This window comes from Poecilia latipinna, unplaced genomic scaffold (genome assembly GCF_001443285.1).
Source record: "Poecilia latipinna isolate Pla-1442-1.1 unplaced genomic scaffold, P_latipinna-1.0 Scaffold290, whole genome shotgun sequence".
NCBI classification, from domain to species: domain Eukaryota; kingdom Metazoa; phylum Chordata; class Actinopteri; order Cyprinodontiformes; family Poeciliidae; genus Poecilia; species Poecilia latipinna.
In genome coordinates this window covers 385,773-410,754 of record NW_015112906.1, presented here as the reverse complement: position 1 = coordinate 410,754, position 24,982 = coordinate 385,773, and the positions used below count along the sequence as shown (strand labels likewise).

General features: G+C 38.3%; 1 long non-coding RNA gene across 1 annotated transcript in view; it reads right to left on the bottom strand.

Annotated features, from left to right (window-relative positions):
* Positions 1-24,982, bottom strand: part of LOC106948470 (uncharacterized) — an 82,456-nt gene extending 57,474 nt beyond the window's left edge. The window contains exon 1 of the long non-coding RNA XR_001425180.1: positions 24,709-24,982. This is a non-coding gene — a long non-coding RNA (uncharacterized LOC106948470). The remainder of the gene's footprint in view (positions 1-24,708) is intronic.

The following is a 24,982-nucleotide window of genomic DNA, read 5'->3' as shown; positions in this document are numbered from 1 at the left end:
AGAGAGGGGAGCGGCTGTACAAAGAAATCAATGAGTTCACTGTGCAGCCGTGAGTGGACCCAATAATCAGCTGTGATTGATTAGCTTTTCAAGAATCCAAAACACAGCTTAATCATTTCATATAGTTTCTGAACTGTTCGTGATTTGTTAGAGCAGGGGTGCAACACGTCGGTCGCGGAAGATTTTGAGTCGATCTCGGCATTAGGTGACAAACTGAACGCCGCCAGGACGCTGAGACCAGCAAGTCCTCCTCTAAACGTTCATAACTTTATTAAAGAACAACAGAAAAAATCAATAAAACATTTTCAAATTTCAATTGATCATGAAATACTCATGAAATAGTTCATCGGGCAGTTGTATCTGCCTGAACCAAACCGATACTTTAACTTTTTTTTTTTACCTTGTGCAGCACTAATACAAGGATTTTTTTTTTTGCGTGGTTTCACTTCCCTAAAACACACAGGTCTTGTGTCTACCGCGCTTCTGAGCGCCGCTCTCCCTCTGGGCGTCTTCAGCTTCATTTGTTAAAACCGCAGGGTGAGTTTAATTCTTTGCAGCGGCAGAGCCGCGTCCACATTGGTTGTGCAGCCGCAGCGCACTGCGCATGTCACGATCTAATTATCTTGTGCACCTTTATTTATTTCGTCAAGATAAACTGCAGGCTCCTCTTTTTAGACTATAAACATCGCATTCTATTTAGTTTTCTCTGTGTGAGATCGCCTTGGTAGCTTTAGCAACGGGTAGATTTAACGGGTAGGTTTACGTGACATGCTCAATGCAAAACGACCAGGGTCATAGCACCAATGGGACCGGGTCCGAGCCGGGCCAGGCCAGACCCTGCAGTGTGAAAAGGGCTTTAGTTTCTTTACCAACAACCCAAGTATTTTTTTATTTTATTTTATTCTTTTTTTTTTTTTTTTTTTTTTTGTCATTGTACCCCCGAGAATTTAAAACTACTTTCACCCCTATAGATGCCAAACTAAGGCATCTATAGGGGCATCTTGCTTACCAATCTGGTCAAGATGTCAAAGATGTAAAGCTTTTCAATTTGGATTCCAAAATGCCTTGGAGAAACCAAAGTTGCATGCAAGGATTTCATTTGCCACATTTTCTGCATTTTAATCGACGACCTTTTATTTCCTTTTGAATTACCAGACCAGCTTTCACTGTTGCTGTTGGATCTTCTTTCTAACAGGGTCCAGTGGGGGGCAGGAGGGGTTTGCACATGTACATATTCAAGTTCAGGCTCACCACAAGGCTGTGTCCTGCTCACATTCTGTTTTTTAAAATGTACACAGATAGCTGCAGAACGTCTCAAGGTAGCTTTTCCTTTGCACCATGTCCTGATGACACAGTCCTCCTGTCCCCTGTGAAGCGTTCAGAATCAGGTCACAGTGACCTGTCTTTGCTAAGTGGTGTAATCTTAAAGTGACTAAAATGAAAGGGGCTCATCATTGATTTTAGAGTCAGACTTTTGGAAGCAAGCAGCATTCACAATGAGAAGGCTGACATTGTGGGCTCCTATTAGAGTCTTGGCGCTGTATTCGATTGTCAAGTTAAATTTTGATGTAAAAACGTAAGGGCTGAACTCTTTTTATGTTTCTATCTTTAATTGAATGTATTTTAACCTTTTCCTTTATCTATTGGTTTAATGGGATGTCAGTAAATAACAAAATCAACCTAAATATTATGAGTGTTTGCTCCAACATTGTGGGATTTCACCAAAGAGGCTTCAGCATGCTTTGAAAGAAACTGGTGTCTGAAAAAGCAGAGAATGATTTTAGTCAGTTAATGCAAGTCAGAGGTAAATGTATGGACAGGTGGACTAAGAGTGAATGGTACATTGATAATAAAATCTCTGGCTCTGAAGAGCTCCTTTACATTTAGATAAACATAACACAGTTTTCTCAAAAAATAGTGTGCTTTCATTTCAAGAGCTCCCACTGCTGTTGGTGACATTGAATGAGAGGGGAAAGTTAGTTCATAGCAGAATGACTTCTGCATCATGTATTATTCTCTGCAACAACCTGCCTCGTGTCGAAGAGAAAGCTGTCACCTTCCCCTTTCATTGCCTCCACATTGTTTTTCAAACACCGATAACACTCAAAAAATTTCAGACACAAAGCTCTAAGTGGGAGCAGTAGGCTGCATGACAGTCAAAGCTTAAATTAATTCCCCCCAGCCCCCCTTTACTTTCTATAATTGTTTCCTTTCATGCGCAGTAAGTAAACAGTGCTAGCTAACCAAATTCCACTGCCCTACAGGTATGCAAACAATTACAAAAGCCTGTGTTTGGTATTATTCCCTGCAGCTGCCCTGATGAAGGCAGCAGAGTGGTGGTGCCTTTTAATCAGCTCCAATGTAGGGAGCTTCCATGTGTGACCAAAACCCCGCCAGACAATCTAAAATGCGTCAAGGCAAATAAGTGTTAGTTCCTTAATTTTAACAAACATTTTTGCTCTGCTTCTTTCCCTCTACCAGTGTGTTGCATTGGACTCAAATATGTCATTTCAAAGCACCTTGAAAGATTCTTGCTTTTAAGGGTAAAATCGCTCCCCCTTCATTTATTAGTACATTTGAGACCAGAAAAGTAATGGCAGCTTTGTTTTTGAATTCTCTACCACTAGAATATATGCATGTATTGATTGCTTAAAAGAACAATTGTTTTTGCCATTGGTATGAATAAATGTACTTACGAATGGGTGTGTCAAAAAAAAACCTAACTTCTGTGTGCTTCTAGGAGATGAGTCAGTGATGAAGAGTAGATGATGATGATTGGCAAACAAATGGCCAAGGTGGACTGACTAGTCGACCAAATGAACCAAGACATCATGGTCTGACTAACCAAGCCTTAACCATCTCGTTAAATATTTCATTGAAAAGTTTATGGTAGCTGGGATAATCTCTCATTTCAACCAGATATTTAATATCTTACAATTTGCTTTTGAGTTTCAGAGAAACAGCTGACCATGTTTATGTATTCTTAATTAACAATTACATTGGTCTGAGATCTAATATATAATCACAAAATAATCCTCAATCCATTAATGCAATGTAGATCTGTGACAGGATTTACTTTTCAGACAGAATGATAAAAGTAATAGGTTTCCTTTAAAAAGACTAATTAGATTTTTAAACATTAAGATGTCTCGCATACAATTATGATATCTCATTCACTGCAATATTTCAATCTTTTTTTGTTTTTCATATGTTTTTCAAAAGGTTTTGGTATAATTTGTCTGAGGAGCAAAACAAAGACTTCTAGCTTAAGGAGGAAGCGTCATCCTCCCTTGTCTCAAAGGAAGACAGGCTTTGTTCTGAACACTGTTGTGAGGATCTTTGACAACATCAAAGAACAGCACTGCATTTCTTCAACTGGTGTGCTAATGAGAAACGACCGTCCTGCACAAGTATGATTATAGCAGCTTCATTAAGGGGCGAAGTAATATTTTGCATCTAGCTCCGTGTCTGCCGCCGATGGGAGCTCCTCTTCACAGACCTCACATTCACTGAGGATCAGTCAGGATGAGTGACTCTTAAAACACTTGAGATCCATTTTGATCTTTTAGAGGTACAATTAGAGGTGCTTTCTGTAATAAAAAGACCTGTCAAGCAGGTTAAAAGCGGTTGACATGCCCTGTGAAAATCTGTATTGCACTAAAACTGACAAAGTTTTCAAGCTCTGGAGAAATACTCAGTTGTGTGCGCAGCTGAGCTGTTTATTATTGCTTTGAGAGCTTGAGAGCAATTCACTCGAAACAGAGAGGGAGCAGGCAAAGCTGAAATGAGTGGGGTTAACACTACATGTCACACAACATAAACCCGAGAAATCACCAGAAGCCAAAAGAGAGCAAGAACAATGCAGAGAAATGAGATCTTGACCCTGGGTTTAATTCCATTTCTAAGACACCAGAAAGAGTTTGTTTTTTTTCCCAGCAGCCATGCATCACTGCAGCTAGCCTCTGTATTTACAGCCTAGTCACCTCACACTGATATTAAAATGGATTATTCTGTAAAATTGCTCCTTGTAATTTACTAGGTTTACGGTTATATTAACTGTGTTGCCTTTTAGTGAAAGTGTCGGATTATGTCAAGACAACTAAAACCAGAATTCATGAAGCAGTGGGATCAGCTCCATTTTTCTCGCACCATTCGCTTTATTTCTGCAGCAAAATCACAAAACAATTTACTTAAAATACCCACATGAGGAATCCCGCCCATAAAGTCTCACAGGTTAGAGTAACTGAGAGCCAGTTTTTGCATCCGGTCACAGTTGTTCTCATTTTACCCACAAACAGCAAGCGCAGAAGTTAGGGAAGAATCTTTTACCGTTTGATTAATATTTGATTAAACTTGCTTGGGAAGGTTATTTTTGTTGTAAATTTTCTGAAATGGGAGCACCGGAACCTCAGGTGTGCAAACATTTACTAGTTTCAAATAGCATTATGCATCTGCCCTGCAAGTGTGCTCTACTTAAGTATGGATAAAAATAACAGACATGTAATGTTAAGGCTAATGAAGAGTGGGTTGAACAGAACAACAAGAATATTTGGAGTTGCTAACAAAGTTATTTTTGGGTTACCAAATATAACAAGCAGACAGTAACAGTGCTTTTTTTTTATTTTCTCCATATTTATGGGTCCATTTAAGGATTAGAAGCTTAAATTAATCAAGGAGTAGATCATGTCAATGGTTTAACTTACTGTGACATTTCAAAACATTAGTAGTAGCTTGGCTGGTGATCAAATTATTTATGTTAGTGTTAAATATGCAGAACGGCAGTGCTGGAGCCAATTTGATCCTGCCAGTGAAACACAATACAGACAGACAATAGTAAGATGGGAGTATAAAGATGACTCATCTAACAATAATTTCAGAATGAATGGGAATCAAATAATCACATCAGAACCCATTCTACCCGCTTACTTAGGCTCCAGCTGTCTGCAGAAAATCACCTGAAGATGGTTTCATTATTCAAGCCTCCTTTAACGTCATTGTCTTCACCCTCATACGCTCTCCTTTAATTATTTCAGATGCACTGGTCCCCCCCACACCCCCTTAACAATTAGCTATATTTATGGAAATTTCTCTTGAAAAGGGCAGGAAACCCCTCTTGCTTAGGGAGATAATGGTCTTGATTATTCTTATTATTATTACTCTTAAAGATGCAAAGGCCACAGCCTCCAGTTTGCTTGAGGCCAGTCTCACCTACAAGTGGAAATAATTTCCACTCTAAATCCTTAATTATCCTTATTTTATACACAACAGAATATAATGACGAGAGATAATTAACAAGTATGCTAATTATATCTTACTTGATAGAGCAATTATTTATAATTTCAATGCAAAACCAAAACGATGTTTATTTGGATTGCATTTCACCATTAAAGTAAGTTGATACATTTCGAAAGAAGACATATTTTTGTCTTCCTTATATAAAGAAACGCTGCATATTATACAGAAAGCAGGAGAAAAACACACAGGCGGGTGTAAGAGATGTGCAACAGCAGCAAAAAGAGCTTCTAGTCTGACACCAAAGCCAACTGGTCTAATAAGATCTGCTATTCTCTCAATACCACATGTAGGCACAAGGGCGCTGGCCTCAGAGGGCATCTATAATTCATCAGAAGTTTTCATGAATTAACAATGACATAATACACCCATATACAGTATGTATTACATGGAAAAAAATAACAGGATATACACAATTATCGCTAATGTTCTCATTCCTTTTGATTAGAATCAAAATGGGAGAATGTGCCCTGTGCAACAAAGGCTTCTAAAATTGGCATTTAATTTGTTCAAAAATGATTTGAAACAGAAAACATGTCAGTTTTACTTAGGAACCAATTGTCATATTTCTCATTTTATTTCCTAAAACCACAAAACAGTTCCAGTCCGTGAAGATGATTATTCTTAAGACTGAAATTGTGTTCCCCTCGTTGTTTTTGATAGAACTAATCTCCTGAAAAAATTAAACCACAATATAATGACAGCTCATTCTCATGATAGACTGCAATATATCTACAAGGCCAAAAGTCATTTCATTTGTGAAAATGAATAGCAATTTTGGATTTGCTGGCGAGACGCAGCATCCTGGTCTTGCATGTCTATGTTTATGTTTTGGTCACGTCATTTATAGGCCTACTGTGTCCTGGAAAACTATTGTGCACCCCTTTAACATTTTGTCATGATATAACCACAAATTTCAATGTATTTTGGGGGATTTTGTCTTTTGTGAAAGATGATATAAATAGGTGCATAATTGTCAAGTGGAGGGAAAAGTATAAAAATCTAAAGTGTGACAACAATTTGCACTCAGCGCCCTTCACAACGACACTCCAGCGCAACTTACTGAGTTTAAGCTCGTCACTTATTTTACAACCTTCCTTCCTGCCAATTAAGGTGTCCAGATCTCAAAGTTTTTATAAATGTGTACCCATTCAGGAATGTGGATGGATGCATCAGTGTAAATTTGCTCTGGATGGTCAGCATGATGAGAAAAGAAGTCTATTAATTTATCTTTCAGCTAAATGTCTTATGTGTAATGGAAAAGTCAAACGACACAGAGGCGTGAAATCTCCATTTGTAGGTGGCAGTATCATGGTTTGGGAATGGTAGGATACTGGAAAGAAACTTAACAATTCAAACAGGTTTACAAAAGCTCAAAGACAAGAAATAAATAAAATTAGGAATTTAATTAGATTCCTAATTAAAGTCTAATTAGATTCTATGAATGATAAAATAATTTACTTTCCTTCCACTTCACAGTAATAAACTCTCTGTACCAAGGTCTTTGTTGCTTTTCACTTATGCACAAAGTTACAAAACGGAACACGCCCATCTTTTTTCTTTTCATATTCTTATTCACTTGTGCTTACAGGTTCTAAAAATAATCTGATCTTAACATTCATTAACATAAAAAGGACCCCACAAAGGTGCCCATCTGTCTCTGTACTTGTGAGGGCAGATGCCCCTCACCCTATGGTCCAGCTCTCACCCTCTGAGCCTCCCTCCTCTGAAGAAGGTCCTTTAATTAAAACATTTCAGCATCCTTCAAATTTCTCGTACAAACTCTCTCTTCCTGTGAAATGAGCCAGTCGAGTTGAAGGTAGTGCAGAAAACCTGCTGGGACTAAGACGGGATAAGAGTTGACATTATACAAGCACTTCACAGCAGGATGGAGTGAGAGATCTGAGATAAGACTTAAAGTCCAGCTGGCCCTCACCTTAATGCCAAGGAAAACAGTTCAGCACTGCCAAACAGGAAGTTTTTCATAAAGAATTAATCAGGAATAACTTTTTTTTTTTTTTTTTTTAGCAAATCTATTCAAAAGAAGGAAAAAATGCAATATTCATCTGTGGTAAAATTGGATTCTTGTTACCAAATTTGGAAATAAAGATAGAGATAAAAGTATTCTCCTTTCTCAGTTCATTGTTGCACCAAATCTTCTGTTGTCTTTTTGCATTTCTTAAATTCTGTCATGGTGAATAGATAGCCCCCACGGTAAAAGTTAAAATGAAATTTTGGGTTCATAAAATGGTGTTTTCATCAGCTTTTATGATGTTTTTGAGATAACACATCAGACGTCGCTATCGTCTCTCTCAGACTAGCAATTAGATCCCTCCTTCTGCACGAGGATGTTGCAAGAATTAAAAAAAAAAAAACGGAAAATTTAGACATAATTGTGAGCCTTGAGGTCAAGCAGACATTGTCGTAATCTGTGGGGAAAATTGTGTGACGAAATCCAAACGTGAGTGCATGTTACCCACAGTGATATCCTCCTGTGGAATCAAATTAGCATGTTACTGAGGCTCGCCAGTTAAAAAGCAGAAAGCGACAGCAAATCAGGAGAAATATTTATCAATATATTTTGTATGAAAAATTAATTAGTACATGATCAAAGATGTTGGTTCCTGACACACCAATGCAGATTGTTCATGCCAAAACACACACAGCTGCAAATCAGCATTCATCGTTTCCATTTCTAATACAGATACACATCATATTATCGAATGCGAAACAAAAAAAATTCTGGGTAGAGTTGGTTTTGGATATTGCATTTTAAGACGAATGAGATGTACTTGGACTATAAATAGTCATTGCTTTGTAAACATGACAGAAACTAAATGCATATAAACAGTCTCAGTTAGGATTGTGCTAATTGACTTTTAATGACTATGTAGCAAATTAATTACAATCACTACACAAACAGAAAGACACAAACACTAAACGAAAATGTTCAATCAATCTTAAAACACTATGTTTCCAAAGAGATACAACATTTATATGCTCATTCCGGGTCTTTCATGCCATTTTGGCTCCAGATGAAGCACCAATGAGTAAAGCAATGTCATCACACCAGCCTGTCTACCATGTTTAACTCTCTTCCTGGCTCAAATTAGCATTTACTAAGCATACCCACAGCCTCTGAGCAAATGATATTTAGGAAACACTTCATTATGTTCCAAAAATGAAACCAAATTCAGTGGGCTAAAGCGCTAAACAGATATTTGAGTGAATTAAGCAGGTAGGTGTTACTCTTTAGGCGCATATGGAGGCAAATTTTCACACAGGGTTTTGTTTTCTGGCTAATGTAATTATGTAGCGATTTACACCCTCATTGTGGTTCTGCGCTATATTTATCTTCAGTAAAGTGCACACGGCTGAAATGTGGCGTGATGCCGGAGTCTGTTTTTGAACGCAATGAAAATACTGCTGAATTGTCTGCCATATGCTCCACCGTGCTCAGGTTTACCATCGAAACGGCTTTAAATTAGAGATAATTCATCCCTTGTGTTCCTGTTTGATTTGAGCTTTCACTCTAAGCCTACTTAGTCTCAACATATGACTGCTAATTAGTGTTTTTTTCATTTTGAGAAACAGGACATCACATTTCTTGGTGCTTGAATGTTGACAAGATGTGATTCTTGTCAACTGCATGCTCTAAACTATGCTCTCCATGCTGCAGCCTATGGAGTTTTCCCCTCTAATGTTTCTTTGGATGAGTGACTGAAGAGCAGTGGTAAATCACCTGAAGTGGAAATATGTCTACAAACACCATTTAACAATGCCTGATGAATATTCAATGCTCTCCAGCCCAGGCAGGAAATCCCCATCAGCCATTTCGCAAGCTATAGCGGATAATTATGCCACCTCTAAACCAAGGATCCAACACTGAGTTGTCTGGTGCCCCCAGCTTTTAATTAGCAAAATTACCGCATACTTCGCCCTCCATTGATTACTGCTGTGGGGATTGATTATTTCCATAAGACACACATGGACACACAAAAAGTACCGCCACGGGTGGGAAAACGATGCTTCTTTAAACGCGATTCTAGAGCTTAAGGTAGCTGTGAAACTTTAAAATGAAATCTTTACTTAGACAAAATGGAAATAAAATATAGATATTGTGTTGCCTTTGGGTTTCGTTGCAGTATTTCCAAATGAAACCTTTCTTGTAATTTACCCAAACGTACAACCCACCAAGATCCAGAAAAAAACGGTATTAAACAGAAATGCTGTAAATGATTTACACCACTCAGATTACACTCAGTGTTCCCAGGACTAGAACTAATCACATAGATACAACATTCAGTCACTTTGCTCTTCAGCTATGGATCAAGCTCCGTGAAAACATGACATGTGCAGTGATTCCCTTAAACCAGGCATTTTTGGTTTAGTCACTTTTTAATCCAATAATCTAACTAGGGAAATGTTTGAAGAATTTATGCCTTTGTGTCTTCAGTTTAGCTGTTATAACATTCTGAAGTGACTAATTAGGATTCTCAGCAATATTTGTTGCTGAGAATATTATTTTGCTAATCTACTCCATACCATTGAGTATAACAAAAGAGCTGGTCTATTAGTCAGGCTGTCTGCTGTGGCAGAGAATACCTACTGATGCTTGTCATTTGTAGCTAAACATCTGTAGATTTTAAAACAGTTTTACCTTGATAAAACTGTGTTGTGCTAATTTGGCTTCCACTATATAATCCAAGTTTTTTTATCAGCAGAAATATTTTTGAAACATGGCATATTTCCACATATTGTACTTATAGCCAGCAGCAGCTCCTCTTTGTTTTCCAAGTCACAATAAAGTCATCACCAAACAAATCTGAGGTAAAGATAAGTCCAGATGTCACTTCAAAACTTTTTGACTCATTTTAATACTAGCTGGTGTGGATGCATAACATGTTTCAAACCAAATGCCAGACTGCCATGTACTATGAACTTTTGACTTGTCCCTAACATGAGAGGACAGATTGGCAGCCGTCACATTTGGCCAGTGGCTTACTGGCCATTGTTTTCAAAGGAAAGAGCAAATGTTGCAGCTATACAGTTATGGCACCTTTTTGCGACATTTAAACGAAAAGGGTATTTGCAGTCTCTCCAAACATCCTGACATTCAACAACCCTGGATCCATGTTATGTTAGGACCCCAGCCCCCTTTCATGTCTCGTTCTTGATTCAGGTTGCAGCTGCCACAGCCCTGCTGTCAGACTGCAACCGCAGCATGTCCCTCTCTCTCTGTCTCTCTCTCTCTCTCTCTCTCCCTCTGAGCCCATGGGGTACAGCTGACAACACCGAGCCAGACAGTCAGCTTGAGCACAGCAAGAGAGCCCTCAGCTAAAGCTGACATATTCCAGGCTCTATTTCAACAGATGGAGTTTTTACAGGTACCGTTTGGGGTAAAATACCTCGCTGGAGGCTACAGCATCTGGTCCATCACAAATTGGATGGCACACCCCGCCTTCTTCTCCTCACACTTTACAACCAAACCCTATCACCTCACCCCTTTTTTGTTTTCCTCTCTATTATGTAGGAGAAAAGCAGTGCCCAGCAAAACACAAACACACATTCCCAGAAACAGAGACTTTCAAGTAGTAAAAAAAAATTAATAAATAAAAATCTTTCAGTCTCTTGTCAAAACATATATATATCCCTTAAACATTCTCACATTTTATCATGTTATAGCTACAAACTTCAATGCGTTTTATTTAAGAGACCAACACAAAGTAGTGCCTAATTGTGAGGTGGGAGAAAAAAGATTATGCATGGTTTAAATATTTTTTACAAATGAAAAATCTGAAACGTGTTCGCTTTACTCTAAAACCCTAAAATCAAATCTTGTGCAATATAATCTTTGTAACCATGAAATGTTCAATCCAACTTGAAATGTACAAAGTAACAAGCTTTGAATGTTTTAAACACATTTCAAAACACATTCGCTTATGCACTACTTTAAGCTTCTTCTCACACAAAATCCAGGTCGAAACACACTGAAGCTTGTGGTTGAAATGAAAAAAAAAGATGTGAAAAAGTTTATGCGATGTGAAAACTTTCACAGACGGCTGTAAGATTCTCAAAATCTTTCAAACATTGAATTTGCGGACACAATTCAGTTCTATTCAAACGGTTCTCATTCTGCTCCTCGGGTACGGCCAATGAGATGACACGCTGTTGAATCTCATTTGTGGGGAAACTCGGGCTGGTGCGTCCCCCCGTCATCATCTCTATCACTCACGCGACGACGCTCAATAACCTTGGAGTCATATTTCTCTGGCAGTGATTTAACGACTTGCAAAATTACACCGCGCTGGGATGAGCCCGCGTAGATGTTGGCATCTCTACTCTTTACTGTCCCGTGCGTCGTCAGCCCAGCTCGTGTTATTTATCACGACTTACGCCGTGACACATGAGCAGCGCCCAAACGACCATTCATCTCCACGTTAAATAACACGTGCCAGGCCAGGCAAAGACGAGAGGGCCAAGGTGAGCTACGAGGTTTTGAAAACTGCGGCAGGTGAATTACAGCCGTCAAGGAGTTCCTCTGAAGTTGTGCTGCTGTGTATTTTCCTGAGGCCTGACAGGCTGTAAAAGGAAATTTACACTTGTGAGGCATTTACTCTGATTAGATGAGAGAGCAACCTCATACTGCTGAGTGCAGTTTAAGCGTTTTTATATTGCAGGAAACCACACGTTTACCATTGGCTTATGTGGGAACTGATGCAAATTCTGAGGAAAAACACAGAATAGACACTGCACAGGCATACAGCTGTACTCTGTGCTTTCACTTTTTGCACTGTAGCCAGCAGGTTTGTTGTTTTGTTGTTTTGCATAAAAACACCAGAAAAAAAAAAATCTATATTTGAAGCATCCCAGGCTGTGAATATCAAGTATTATATTGTGTATTTGTAGGTTTTATACTGCACTGGATTTAAGTTTTACACAAGCTTAGAAGCTGAACTCAGCTGATATTTTTATATAGGGTGAATTATACCAGCACTAGAGTTTACTGTAAATATCAGTTATTACATGAAAATACCTTACAATTCAGATCTCTAGTGAGTATTTATTCACACCCAGCAATTATAATTCAGTGCACAGCACCTCTTCACGGCAATTACTGCATACTGCACATTCCAAGTAATCATTCACTGAAAACGTGGTGCAGCAGCTTGAGCACATGAAAATACTGTATACATTACATAAATAGTTTATCCATGGACTGATACATATTTATACTGCAGATATTTGTGCATGTTTTTCTGGTCCACCTCACCTTGCTGCAGCTTCCCATAATATACCCCAATTTAAAGGACCTGCATGATTACATTTTAGAGCCAGAAAAAAAAATATTGCAAGTACATAACATAAATGACATCTGGCATTTGTGTTTTTTGTCTCAAAATTACACTTTTCTGGCATGTAAAGAGCCTTTGGAGTCAACAGGAAGGAACTATCATAATTATGATGATGTGGGGTATTGCACCAGCTGAACGTTGGCCCCTTTCTATGGTTACAAATAAAGTTTTTTTGTCAAAAGAAAACCATTTCGTGGCAAAATATAAGTAGATGTCTAGACACTTACTGGAAACACTGAAAGATGATATGTAGAACTCTTGCTACAAATATCAGACCAAGAACTGGTTGAGATGACCATACGTGCCTGGTAGTACACCTTGGGATTCTCCAGAGAGATGAAGAGTGTTGCTGGGTTCTTTCCTGGTCCTGCATCACTCTTAATTAAGCAGCTGACTGCAAGCTCAAGACTCAAGCAGACTAATCAACCAGCTAGTGTCAGAATGCTACTATTGAACTCAGAAGGTGTTTATTATATCGTTCGGTTTGAGTTTATGTTTTAAAATAAAAAATATGATTGATAAAAACTGCTTGTAACATTTTTGAGATTCTCATGTTGACCATAATCTAATCTTTTTTTGCCATAGAAGTTAAAGCTCCTTTACCAACAGTACCAAATGGATTTCCTAAAACAATATAAAAAATATATAATTTGCTCTTTTATTTCTTTGTTGCATCCTATGACGATGTGATGGACAGCGCCCACAACAAGATTAACACGGGTATGACAGCAAGACAATCATGGCAGAGAAGTGGCCTGTAATTCAATCCCTGGTGCAGGACATGTCATGTCAGTTAAGTCTATTGACTCTGACAGGCTGCTCGAGGTGGTGGCAGGCTCTTATTGACATGGGGAGGCGCGCAAAGTGCTGAAGCATCATTGTGTAAATGAGGAGGGGTCTTTTCTCCTTCACCTTTGACCAGCAGCTTAGAAGAGACTGGCCTAAAAATCTGAAAAAGAGGACTATCTCTACATATGAATCTATGAGGTTTCGATGTTCTAATTAGGTTGCAGAGAACAAAACAGGCTGCCCTCCATGCTCTATTGGAAAAATACACATTTTTAACAAATGCAATAAACAACAAACATCTCAGATGGTGCGTGCACAGCCACAAATGGCTCTGTGTGTGCCTCAGCTCAGCGGCATGCACAGCCACACAAAGTCCAGATGCCATTCATTAAATAATTAACGTCAGACTGAGATGAACTTTGATTTAATGGATCTAGCCAAGCCTGGTGGAGAAAAATTGATGGGCCACATTGTTTGGATTTCCTCCCAAACTGTGAGAAATCACTTTGGAGGTTTTATCGAGCAAACAGCAGCAGGAAGCAGAACCATGGCTTCTTAATGGCAAGACTAAAATTACTAAAAAGTGAACAACATACGTTTGTTTTGGTAGACTCACAAAGATGGGCTAATTATTAGCACCTAAGATTAACAATTTTAGTGTGGATAAAACATATCCCTTTACTTATATATTGTCCTTTGTGGCTTTACAGTAAAGACAACATACACAAAAGAACAGGTGTTTGGATGGTTTAGAATAAAGTCACAAGAATCGTTTTAGATAGATGTGAACTCAAAAACTATGGCTGCTTAATACCAGAAAAATATAAAATATGCAGTATTGTTGCAATGATGAGATGACTTGCAAAAATTGTACACATAAGTACACAGAGGTATATTCTTTCTGCTTCAATAAAAATATTGACCAGATCGCCTCAATAATTCTTCACCTTACTTATCCTTATTTGGCATCATGATTGGTAAAGATAGATTGTTTTAGTTTAAAACAATGATTAAAAAAAAAAAATACACAAAACTCTGTTCTGTTCTGCATGGACTCCAGAGTGACTGACAAGAATTTTGCCAACATACTATTGCAATCACACTATAGTGCTTCGCAAGACAATCTTCACTTTGACAAGAAATTTGTGTACCGGTAGTTTGAATTTCACGAGCTCTCCTTATACCCCTCCTGAAGCCTTTACGCTCACTCATCGCACCTTCTGTGGCTGGACTCTCCTCCACCTCACTGTACATGATAGACTTCCTCTATAATGCATGCAGAAAGAAATACTGCACACACAGATGTGGGAAAACAAGTCTACACATAAAGAGCTGGAAGGGGGGGAGTACACAGGCATGACGGAGTAGACGGCACCGTGCACGAGAAGCTGCTGCTGCATGTGTAAATTGACTGATGCTGCCCACCCGCTACCCCCTCCCCCCTCAGTCAGATTAACTCCACAGGGCAAGGAAGATGAGAAGGGAGGGAAGAAGTGTGATTGGGGGGGGGCTGGGTCCTGCCCCTCATCAAAGAGCTTTTCTTTTCCAATCTTTGCATTCATTTTGTGGGTGGGAGTGCCATTCACATAGTGGGCACTCGGTAGCTCCTACTTTTATACCAACAGATTACTAAAGTCTTCAAAACGTTAAACATGGAATAGAGCATCGCAGAGCTATTTAAATCTGCTTCAGTTAATGAATGGAAGCTGATCCTGCGGTTGTGCTTAGCAGAGCACTAGAATACCAATGACTAATATGCATCTTCCTCGTGACCTATTATTTGAATGTCAACTTCTCTGCCATGTTTTGGTTTGCCAGATCCAGGCCCCCAGGCCAGGATGTTTAATCTACCGTTTGGGTCCCAAGGCCATGAGGGGGACCCGCAACCTGAGAGGCAGGTCTGCTGACAGTCCTCTGCTGTCTATTGTGAGGCTGTCACATCCCACCCTCAAATCCCCAGCCCATCTCTGTCTCCTTCGCTCCCTTGAGTGGGTGTAATTACATTTAGGAAGTCAATTCATGCCCAGCCTTCCTTTACCTACATCTTCACCCAAATGTATATCTTGTTAGGTCTCCCATAATCCTCACCCAGGGCAATAATAATGACCCCTATCCGGGAGTAAAACCACCTGACAATGAAAACATGACTTGTTCACCTTCTCTAATGAAGCAGTAATGGTTGGAGAAGAGAATATACCAAATTATTATTAATTATTTCTCTTTTGGGAACAATTTTCCCTAAATACGTCTCCGCTATGACATAGTCAAACATCTGATTGTTCAGCTGTAGTGATAAATCATGCATGTTAAGGTTTGAAAGCAGATAATTTAATGGACTCAAGTCATGACAAAGTTAGATTTAAGAGAAGCCAGTGAGAGATCATTGGAAACCAATATCGCTGTGAGAGACAAGTCAAGGGTAAATCGAGGAGTAGCCATGGCCTGCAAAGATAAATCTTGTTTTAGACAAAGCAGAGGGGTTGAAGTTCACCATCCTAATTTGATCAGGGAATATTCACTCAGCTTGATAATAGCTTTAACAGCCAACCTGTAGTTGTAATTACATCATCTGCTTAATAACCGAATATGGCTTCAGCTAATGTAATTTGCTATAAAGTGGGCAAGGATTGCTCTAAAATTGTCTTAATTGAGTTAGGGGGTATCATTTTCAGCAAATTTGCTGGTTTCTATCGTTTTAAACAGAGGATTTGCTCGTAAACAGAGTCTCCGAGGAATTCACTGCCTGATCAAACATGAAGAAAGAAGCAGCACACCCAATAATAAAACACTCATTACAATGGTTGCACAGCAGCCAGCTGCACAATAACACACACACACACATTAAACAATTAGCCAAATGTTGGTTGTGATTAAAACTATTTTTGCAGTATTAATTTAAAGATGTGTAAAATACAAATTAAAAACATACAGTGCCTTGGAGAAGCAACCAGATCTGTTCAACTGCATGATGGGAAGTTCTTTTGAAGATTTTTTTTTAACAATTAAAAATCTGAAAGGGTGTTCTGGCACACTGAAATAAACTCAAATGTAAGCTGAAAGGTTTATTTGGAAAACAAACAGCGTGTGGAATAAAGTTGAGCAGTAGTTTAAACCGTGATTCAATTATTCAACAACATCCACCGGAATGAATTGCACAATCTACAATTTTAGCCTTTAATTAAGTAAAATATAAACAAGCAATCAGTTTGGCACAAGCCTTGTAGCTGACATGGCAAAGACCTGAAAAAAAAATAGAAATAAAAAAACTGCCCCAGTCAGACAAGATTAGAATTTGCCTTAATTAAATAAATGGCCAGACTTGAAATAAGGACCTTCACAGATGCTTTCCAGCCAATCTGACTGAATTTGAGGAAATGCGTAAATGTCAGTCTCTAGACAAAGAACCTGCACCACAACACCACAAGTGAAAAGAGCTTCTCCAAAAAGTAGTAGCTCAGACAGATTGAATAGAAATACATGCCACAGACATCCAATGCTCTGTTATGTAAAAATAAATAATAATAATAATAATAATAATAATAATAATAATAATAATAATAATACACATATGTATATATTTATTTCCTTTTTACAATTTGGTACCACTTTGTGATGGTCTTTGATATGAAATTGTGAAAATATTGATTGTTGTTCTTGGCTGTTATATATAAAAAAAAGAGTTCAGGAGATTTAAATCATTTTGCAATCCCTGTAATTGAATATTTTGCAAATAATTTAGAGCAAGCACAACCAGATGCAATGCAGCTTTTCACAGTTCCTAGCTCCTGAAAAAAAATTGCAACACACAATGGGAAACATGCATTTGTCTCAACTTTTCAATGTCTATTGCAACCCTGAAATATATAAAAAAAATACTTTTAACTCCTTTAAATAAAACAACCAGCTTCTATAATTGATTATGAAATATATTATCTGAGAATTTGAATCATGGATACTAGCTTTTATTGGAAAATATGGTAGATAGAAGAAAAACATCCCAGCACAAAGACCTGCCACCATCTCTCTCTTCACCTTAGAGATGAGCTTCAGAAATCTTGATCCATCTTTTGCAGGGTGAAAACAATGAATTTTACATGGCTTCTTTCAAAGGCAAAACTGAAGAGAGATGGCACTGTGGCAGCCCCCCCCCACCTTTATCCCCCAGAACTCACTGCAGACCCCCTGCAAGGAACTTTGTCTGAAGTTACTGAGAAGAGAGGAGGTGCTTGAAGCACTTCATATTTATGGCTGAGTTTGAGTGGAGAGGACTCATCCATCAAACACAGCATTTCCTTTCATCGAGCCTATGTGATGTTTTGAAGAGGTGATATAACCTAGTAGTAAAACTTACCATACAGTAGACACTGAATATGGGTGAGGGTTATAGCATTTCTTCCAAATAAACTTCCTCCTGTTTACACTGAATTCAAAAGAACGTAGAAGAGTGGCCTTAGTTTGTAGGGAAAACATACATCGCAGATTTCCCTTGCCTCAGTGACACCTTCACCTTCCTTCAACTAAGGAGTTTCTTAGCCAGAAGGGAGACACAGTGGCTCTGGCATGTTCTGATTCTGCCTTAGGATCTCCTTGCCTGGAGACCCTCCAAAAGGGAATTCCCCAGTGGGCATCTTCCTCAGATTCCCAAACCATCTCCCCACTCTTTTTGACGTGGAAGAGAAGCGGATCTACTCTGAGTAACCTGCTCGTTTTGATGCAGTCATCACTGTGAACCAGACACAAAGTTACTGACCGTCGTGGAAGAAGCGCTCCACTTTTAGCGTCTTCAGTCCACCTGCTTTTCAGGTGATGCTAATATGAAATGTGGCTGAATGATGTGCATGATGCATGCTGTTAAAGTAATGAAATGTAAAGTCAAATAAAATAATGGGAAGAGAAATAAAAAAATAATAAAAGAACAAAATAGAAACAAAGACTGGGGTCACTTCAGGTTGGAAAATATCTGCTTTGAAATGGGTCCTGGTTTTGCACGCTTGACTCCCCTGTCAGAACTCGTCTTTGTTTCGACAAACTGACACGACAAGCACCATTTACCACCTACAAACTTTTTTTCCACGCCATTGAATACATCCTGTCAATTACTAGCAATTCAAAATACCCTTACACACTTAGGACTTAATTCCGGTTACCTGCACTTATAGTTTACACTATTTTATGTACCATAACATAAAGTGATTATACGATTTGTAAGGAAACGCTATTGTAATAGTTTACCACATTGGAGACAGTATAATGTTTTATGTCTTTCATTAAACTAAAGATTGGATCTTTTTCCCAATGCTGTGTGGATTTTGTGTCATCTGTGCACAAGTGCTTTTCAGCATCTCAGTAAAGACGCGCGGGTGTGACTGCGGCCGACCTTGTAACACGAGCTATCTACGGCTTTTAAACCCATTACACAACTGCAAAGTCATTTAGGGACTAATCAAACCGTGGAACAAGACGCTAACCAACACCCCACTCGGTTTTTATCTTCATAAATTATTTGTCGTGTTAACTCCAGCTAGTTGTTACCTTCCCTATCAGAGCATTTGGAGATTTTATGGTGATGTGATTTATATGGGCTTGTGGCACATTAATGATGCCAGGGAGCCTTTGCTTGCCATCCATATTCATGAACAACTGTGTTTGGGGAGCAGTAGAGATGGAGGGAAGGGGAGAGACCGCTGCACATCCGCCAAGTCTCCCAGGCACAAGGTCTGGATCACAGAGCTGCTTCAGGTTCACATGCCTGTGGCTACAGACCCACCTGTCCACCTAGATTCATTGCATTCCCTAAGACACGATGCAACTGAACAAAGGAGCCACAGTAGTAAGTATCTGAATATTTGGTGCACTGTTTCTTTCTTCAGGTTTGATCAGGCAGTGATATAAAATTATTCATTTTTTTCAAGGTTTTTAAAATGGCACAATATAATGCTCTAAGAGATCTAAACTAATACACAGCAATCATCCTCCTAATCCCTTTGTGATATTAAAACGCCACAACGGCTAAGACTCTGAAAGATTTTGTTTGCTTGTGGATTAACAGGCTTTTGTAAATAAATCAATAAACAATTTTGCACATTAATCTGTTTAAGACATTAGGTAATGAGCAAGAGTTATCCGTCGTTAGAATATTTTGTTTGCCAGCTGTGCTGCTCTAATACCAATTTGTTTTAGTAGATTTTCATAGCTATTTTGCTGATATAATGAACAAAACACAATGCCGAGTGCAATTCCGCCATGTAACATTTTGCTTCTTGATTTTAACATAATTTACAGTACCATGCAAAAGCATTCCTAACCCTTCTGAAAATGGAAAGAGTACCACTCTATTGTAATTTACTCTGGAAAACTATATTATTGGACTGGAATGAAATGGATTGATCTAAACTGATTTTGGACCTATGTAGTCACTTTATTAGATTGGACCGCCGAGTTTTGTAAAGTGTCTCCAGATGACATTTATTGTTCGACACTACACGGATAAATCTGCTTTGAACTGACATGCGGTACGTCTCATTCAGGTTCTTTTAAAAACTCCGAAGTAAATTTAGCCCAAGATCAGTGGTCATATTTCTGGCAAAATCCGGCAAAAAAAGAAATTCAAGCAAACTGAAAAGATCTCCTGCTGTTCTCCGATAATGTTATTCTCCCGCATGGTTTATTTTGCCCATTTGAGTAGAAAAATGCAAGCAGTCTCTGCTGGTGATATAAAACCTGGATTTATTGTTACCTATATAAATGCAAGACAGCGAGATTTCACGTCCTGTTAGCGATCATGATCTAATCAATGAGCAAAACCTTAAAACTGCTGACAGGTAATTATGAGGGCAGCTCACTCTGCGACATGCCATTCAGGTAACCTGTGGTAATTACAGAGGAGAAGAAATATCTGCTGAAGGTTGCTCACGGTGCAACAAAAGCCGCCAAGAGTGAATTGCATGTCTGCTCCTGGGTGAGGCCTAATTTGCTTCTGAGGAAAATCAATAAAAGCTTTTCATGTTGGTTGCTATGGAACAACATATACTAAAACACAATGAACATTACCTTGGGGAAATTGGCACCAAACATAATCTCTCCATTGCCCTCCTGAACAATGCTCTTTTCTTCTTTTGGGAAAGAAACAGACGTTTCAGTGATATAATGCTGATTTTGTTGTTTACTGTAAGAATTATTCTTACCATGGCAAGCACCCAAAGCATCACCGATGTAAATTCTGTAGCATCGAACATAAAAAGCATAATAATATAATAAAAAAAAAATTCCTGCAACTCAGATCTTAATGCATCAGGGAATATGCAAACTTTACCATCTTCCATATGGGCCTCCACAGAGGCAAATAATCATAAAGGAAAATAATAGCGTGTTCCTCCAGTAGAATAAATGTCATCCCCGGAGTCTATGATATTCCTAAATCATAAAGTTATTGTTTCACATTAACAGTACGTCATTCACAAATTTACAGATACAATTCAAAAATGCATGCCTTCCCTGCTGTATTCCAGTCTGTCACGGTCATATCTGCCTGTTTAAGCAGTTCTGCTCGTTGCGGCCGTAATCACAGGTTGCGCACCTGATGTGAGAAAATGCATCTGTGAATCTGATGCAGGGAAAAAGGTCACACTAGTCTAAAGCAAACTACATAAAAGCAGTTCAGAGAGCAGCATGATGGATGTTATTAACAAGCTTTGACTGCAGGTCACCATAATATTTAAACTACATGAACACTTTGGTTAAAAATGATCATTTAAGGTCTAAAACAAAAGATCATCAAAGTTTGTCTTGTCCTGGCAACTAAAAAAAAAAGAAAAAGAAAAACTGACACCTTTTTAAGTTTTGTTGATTACATCATGCAAACTTCATAAATTATGACATTTACTAGGTGACCGCATTTATGCTGAATCAATTTCTTGATGCCTTTCTTTTATATTAATTCAGCTCACGGTTAAAATATGCCATTGAGAACCGCGAGTCTCCTCCAAGAAGCAAACATAGTTCGTATGTGCCTTAACGTTCTGCAGACTGTTATTAATCCTGCAGCTGTCTTCATTATTTCTGAAGCTTGCTTAAGAAAAACCGAAGCCAAATGTGTCCACGAAAAAATAAAGTTACTATAGTGTATTTAAGTGTTTTGATAAAGTATTGGTCAAATACTAACAAAATGTCAAGATAGCTGAATCTCCCAGGAGCGTACTCTAAGATGTTTGTTTCTCATTAGAAAATTTTATAGATTGTTCTATTTACATTTTATCCCAAAAAAAATCTCAAATCAATAAAAATAATCTTTAAAAGTGTTACAGAAATCAAGCACTTCCTATAGTTGCTGATCAGCATTTTGCTTAATTTTGAAAACCGACCAATGGTATTTTAGAGATTTAAGTTTTCATAACTTCCACAGTGCCGAAACTAAACAAAAACATTTCCCAACCAAATGTTGACAATCTCATTGAACTTTTGGCAACTCAGTAAGGCAAAGGGTCTTCCTCCTTTTGGTTCCATTTATATTCCATATCCCCCATTATTCTTTCAGGTTTGCGGTGCCATACACCCTTCTTCACCTGCAAAGGGAGAAGAGGAGGAGGAGGAGTACTCCTCAGGCAGGTTGTCAAGCCATCTCTGGCTTAATCAAATCAGTAATAAAAAGTTTCTCACAATTATAAACAATCGTCAGCCCAGTTTATACTGCGTTTTCCCCATCTAATTACTTGGATTAAATATTAACCTACTTCTGTGTTAGTGTTTGAACAGCAGACAAACGGCTTCCATTTTTACGACTCCAAGCTTTAATGAAGCACAAACACAAGCAAGGCCGATGCAGTCTGTTGGTAATTCAAAGAACACATTTATTATCCTCTGGCTATGAATGAACAGCAGTAAAAGAGAAAGGGGGGACTGCACCACCAGCCTGCCAACCAACTCAAAGAGACAAACAGCAGGACGTGCACATCCTGCCAGCCAAGCCTCCATCACAGCAACTGTCGCCACGCAGCAGAGCTGCCATCACACGTTTGATTTGTACACGTCTTGGACGTGATTGGCTGCGACGGGAATTGTGAGGCAAGAAGGGGTCTTTTTTTTTTCTTTTTTTTTTTTGGAGTAATTAACCCTTTCAGTTGCATGTATTCCACTTGAGAAATTACAAGTCCTGACAGGCTCCTGTCAACAACCAGCACCAATCCCACTCTTAATAATGTGTGAGACAGAGAGTGAACACAAAGACAGTGTTTGGGCTGTCACCAGTGGGGTGCTTCGGAAACTGTCTGCAGATAATACACTGCGTCTCAGCAAACCAAATGAAGGGGACACTCGCTGCTCTAACGGAAGTGCCTAAAGAGAAAGGGCCTGACGACTCGCACAAAGTGACAGACAAAAACGACGCACAATTCTGACTTATTCTAATATTTGAAGATGCACAGTAGCTTTATATGTAGCAGCCTTATTCCAAATTAGATTAGATTAATATCTTTCCTCAAAATTCATAAATTCCCCTCTGAAAACAAAAACCAAAAAAAAAAAAAAAAAAAAAAAAAAAAAAAAAAATCACATTTACACAAGAATTCACAACTTTTGTCATGAAGGTAACAATTGAGCTGTTCTCACTGATCACCCTTGAGTTGTTTCTACAACTTGAATGGAATCTATCTGCAAGTATATTCAGTTGACTGGAGTTTATTCAAAGCCACTCACCTGCATATAAGCACAAAGACCAGGCGTCGGATTCTCTGCTGACCTCTGAAACAGGATTGTATTGAGGTACAAATCTGTTGAAGGATACAGAAAATGTTCTGCTGCTACTACTACTCTTCCAAGGAACTGTTAAAGTATAAATAATTGCTAAATATAATGTGCGTCTTTGGAGAATTATAACAAAACTTCATGCAATATGGAAAGACTGATTGCAAAGCCAATTTTTTTTTTCTTTTAAAAGTTGAATTGTTATTGAACAAATAGTTTCACATCTGCCCTACAGAAATAATGACTATCTTGTTTGAATTTTGTTATCTGGCAATTTCTCACAGGCATCAGCTGCTGTTTTTAAACCCTGGACAGAGCATTACAATTTGGCTTTCATTTTCTAAGTGAGAAAACAAATGAGAGGAAAAATTTATCACATTTAAAGGTCGTCAACATGTATGAAGCCATTCATCTTGGCAGACAGCTTTATTCAATGCATAAAGGTTCCTCACAGAGCAATCAAAGCTCTGGGGAAAAAATAAAAATCCGATGTTTCATGAACAATGTTACAGATATGCATTCCAATTATTTTATAGTACCAAAACATAGGCCTAAATTGAAGTCTTATTTCATCAAGAACGTCCTGGAGTGAAAGCATGAGGATCAAAAAAGCAAATAGATGTTGAAAAACTGAAATCATTCAAGCTAAAACTGAATGTTTAATAATAATCATATAAATGTGTCCAAAAATCTTTCAAAGCCTTCACAGGTGGCTTCCTCCATAAGCAATCTGCATTAGGTAAATTGTTTCACAAATAAAGAGTCACTGACAGACTTCAGATTACGTCCCGATGAGGCTTTTCGTTTAAAATGTACTATATGTGGAAAATAAGGCAGTTTACATGTATTAAGTATTTTATGGCCGGTGTGTGAACAGATTGCAATGCATCCTTAATGAGATCCTGTGACTTTCCTGTGCATTACACAGTCAGCAAGAAAGTGCTTCTCTTTTGATAATCCCCAAATATAACTTCAGTTTTAATTATAATTTAGCTTAAGGATAATTTATTGTTTAACTTGGAAAGACCTCTTTCAGACCAAAACACAAAAGCATTAAAAAGACTCACAATCACATCTTAAACACAATCTTGAATTATCAAATCTTTCAAATGTCACTTAGAGGAAGAATCACTTTTAAAGGAAATACGTTAAACATTGTTTTTGTTTGACAACCTGAAGTAAGATAAGATGACACTCTTTGTCTCTACTATTTTTCAGATTTTGGGAGCTACACTGTTTTCCTTGGCATTCCACTGTAATTTTTCATTACAACCACCTGCTTCCCTTTTAGACTCTTTTTTTTTTTTGGAGCTGAATTCATGTGCCAATGGTTCCACTGGGACAATTAAACCCATAACTTTTTTTTTTATATTTTGGCTATTTAAAAGAGATAAACAATGCCAGAAGAAGAGTTTCAAATAAATAAAACTATCAAAATGCAGAACACAAGACAAATAGATAGAATATGCTGTGCATAAAAAAAATATATACAATCAGAAAATGATGGGATTATCTCAGAGTGTAAAGTAAGTACCTTTTATGATCAGCCTCTTGCTTGTGTCTTTGGGTGGCGTCCTCCGGGGTGTGGGTAGCCCCCTGAAGCTGAGGTTCTGTTGTCCACCAGATGGTGCCTACTGGTGAAAGAGAGCCAAGTTTCTTCCTGGTGATCACTAAAATTTAAGATCAGAGGTGCCTGCTGGCTGTAAAGTAAGTGATCAATTAAAAAAGTTGTTTTTCCCTCCCTTTATGTCTGCACATCTGTTGAGCATCCACAACCTGATAGGATGACTGACTGTACAGTTTTTGAC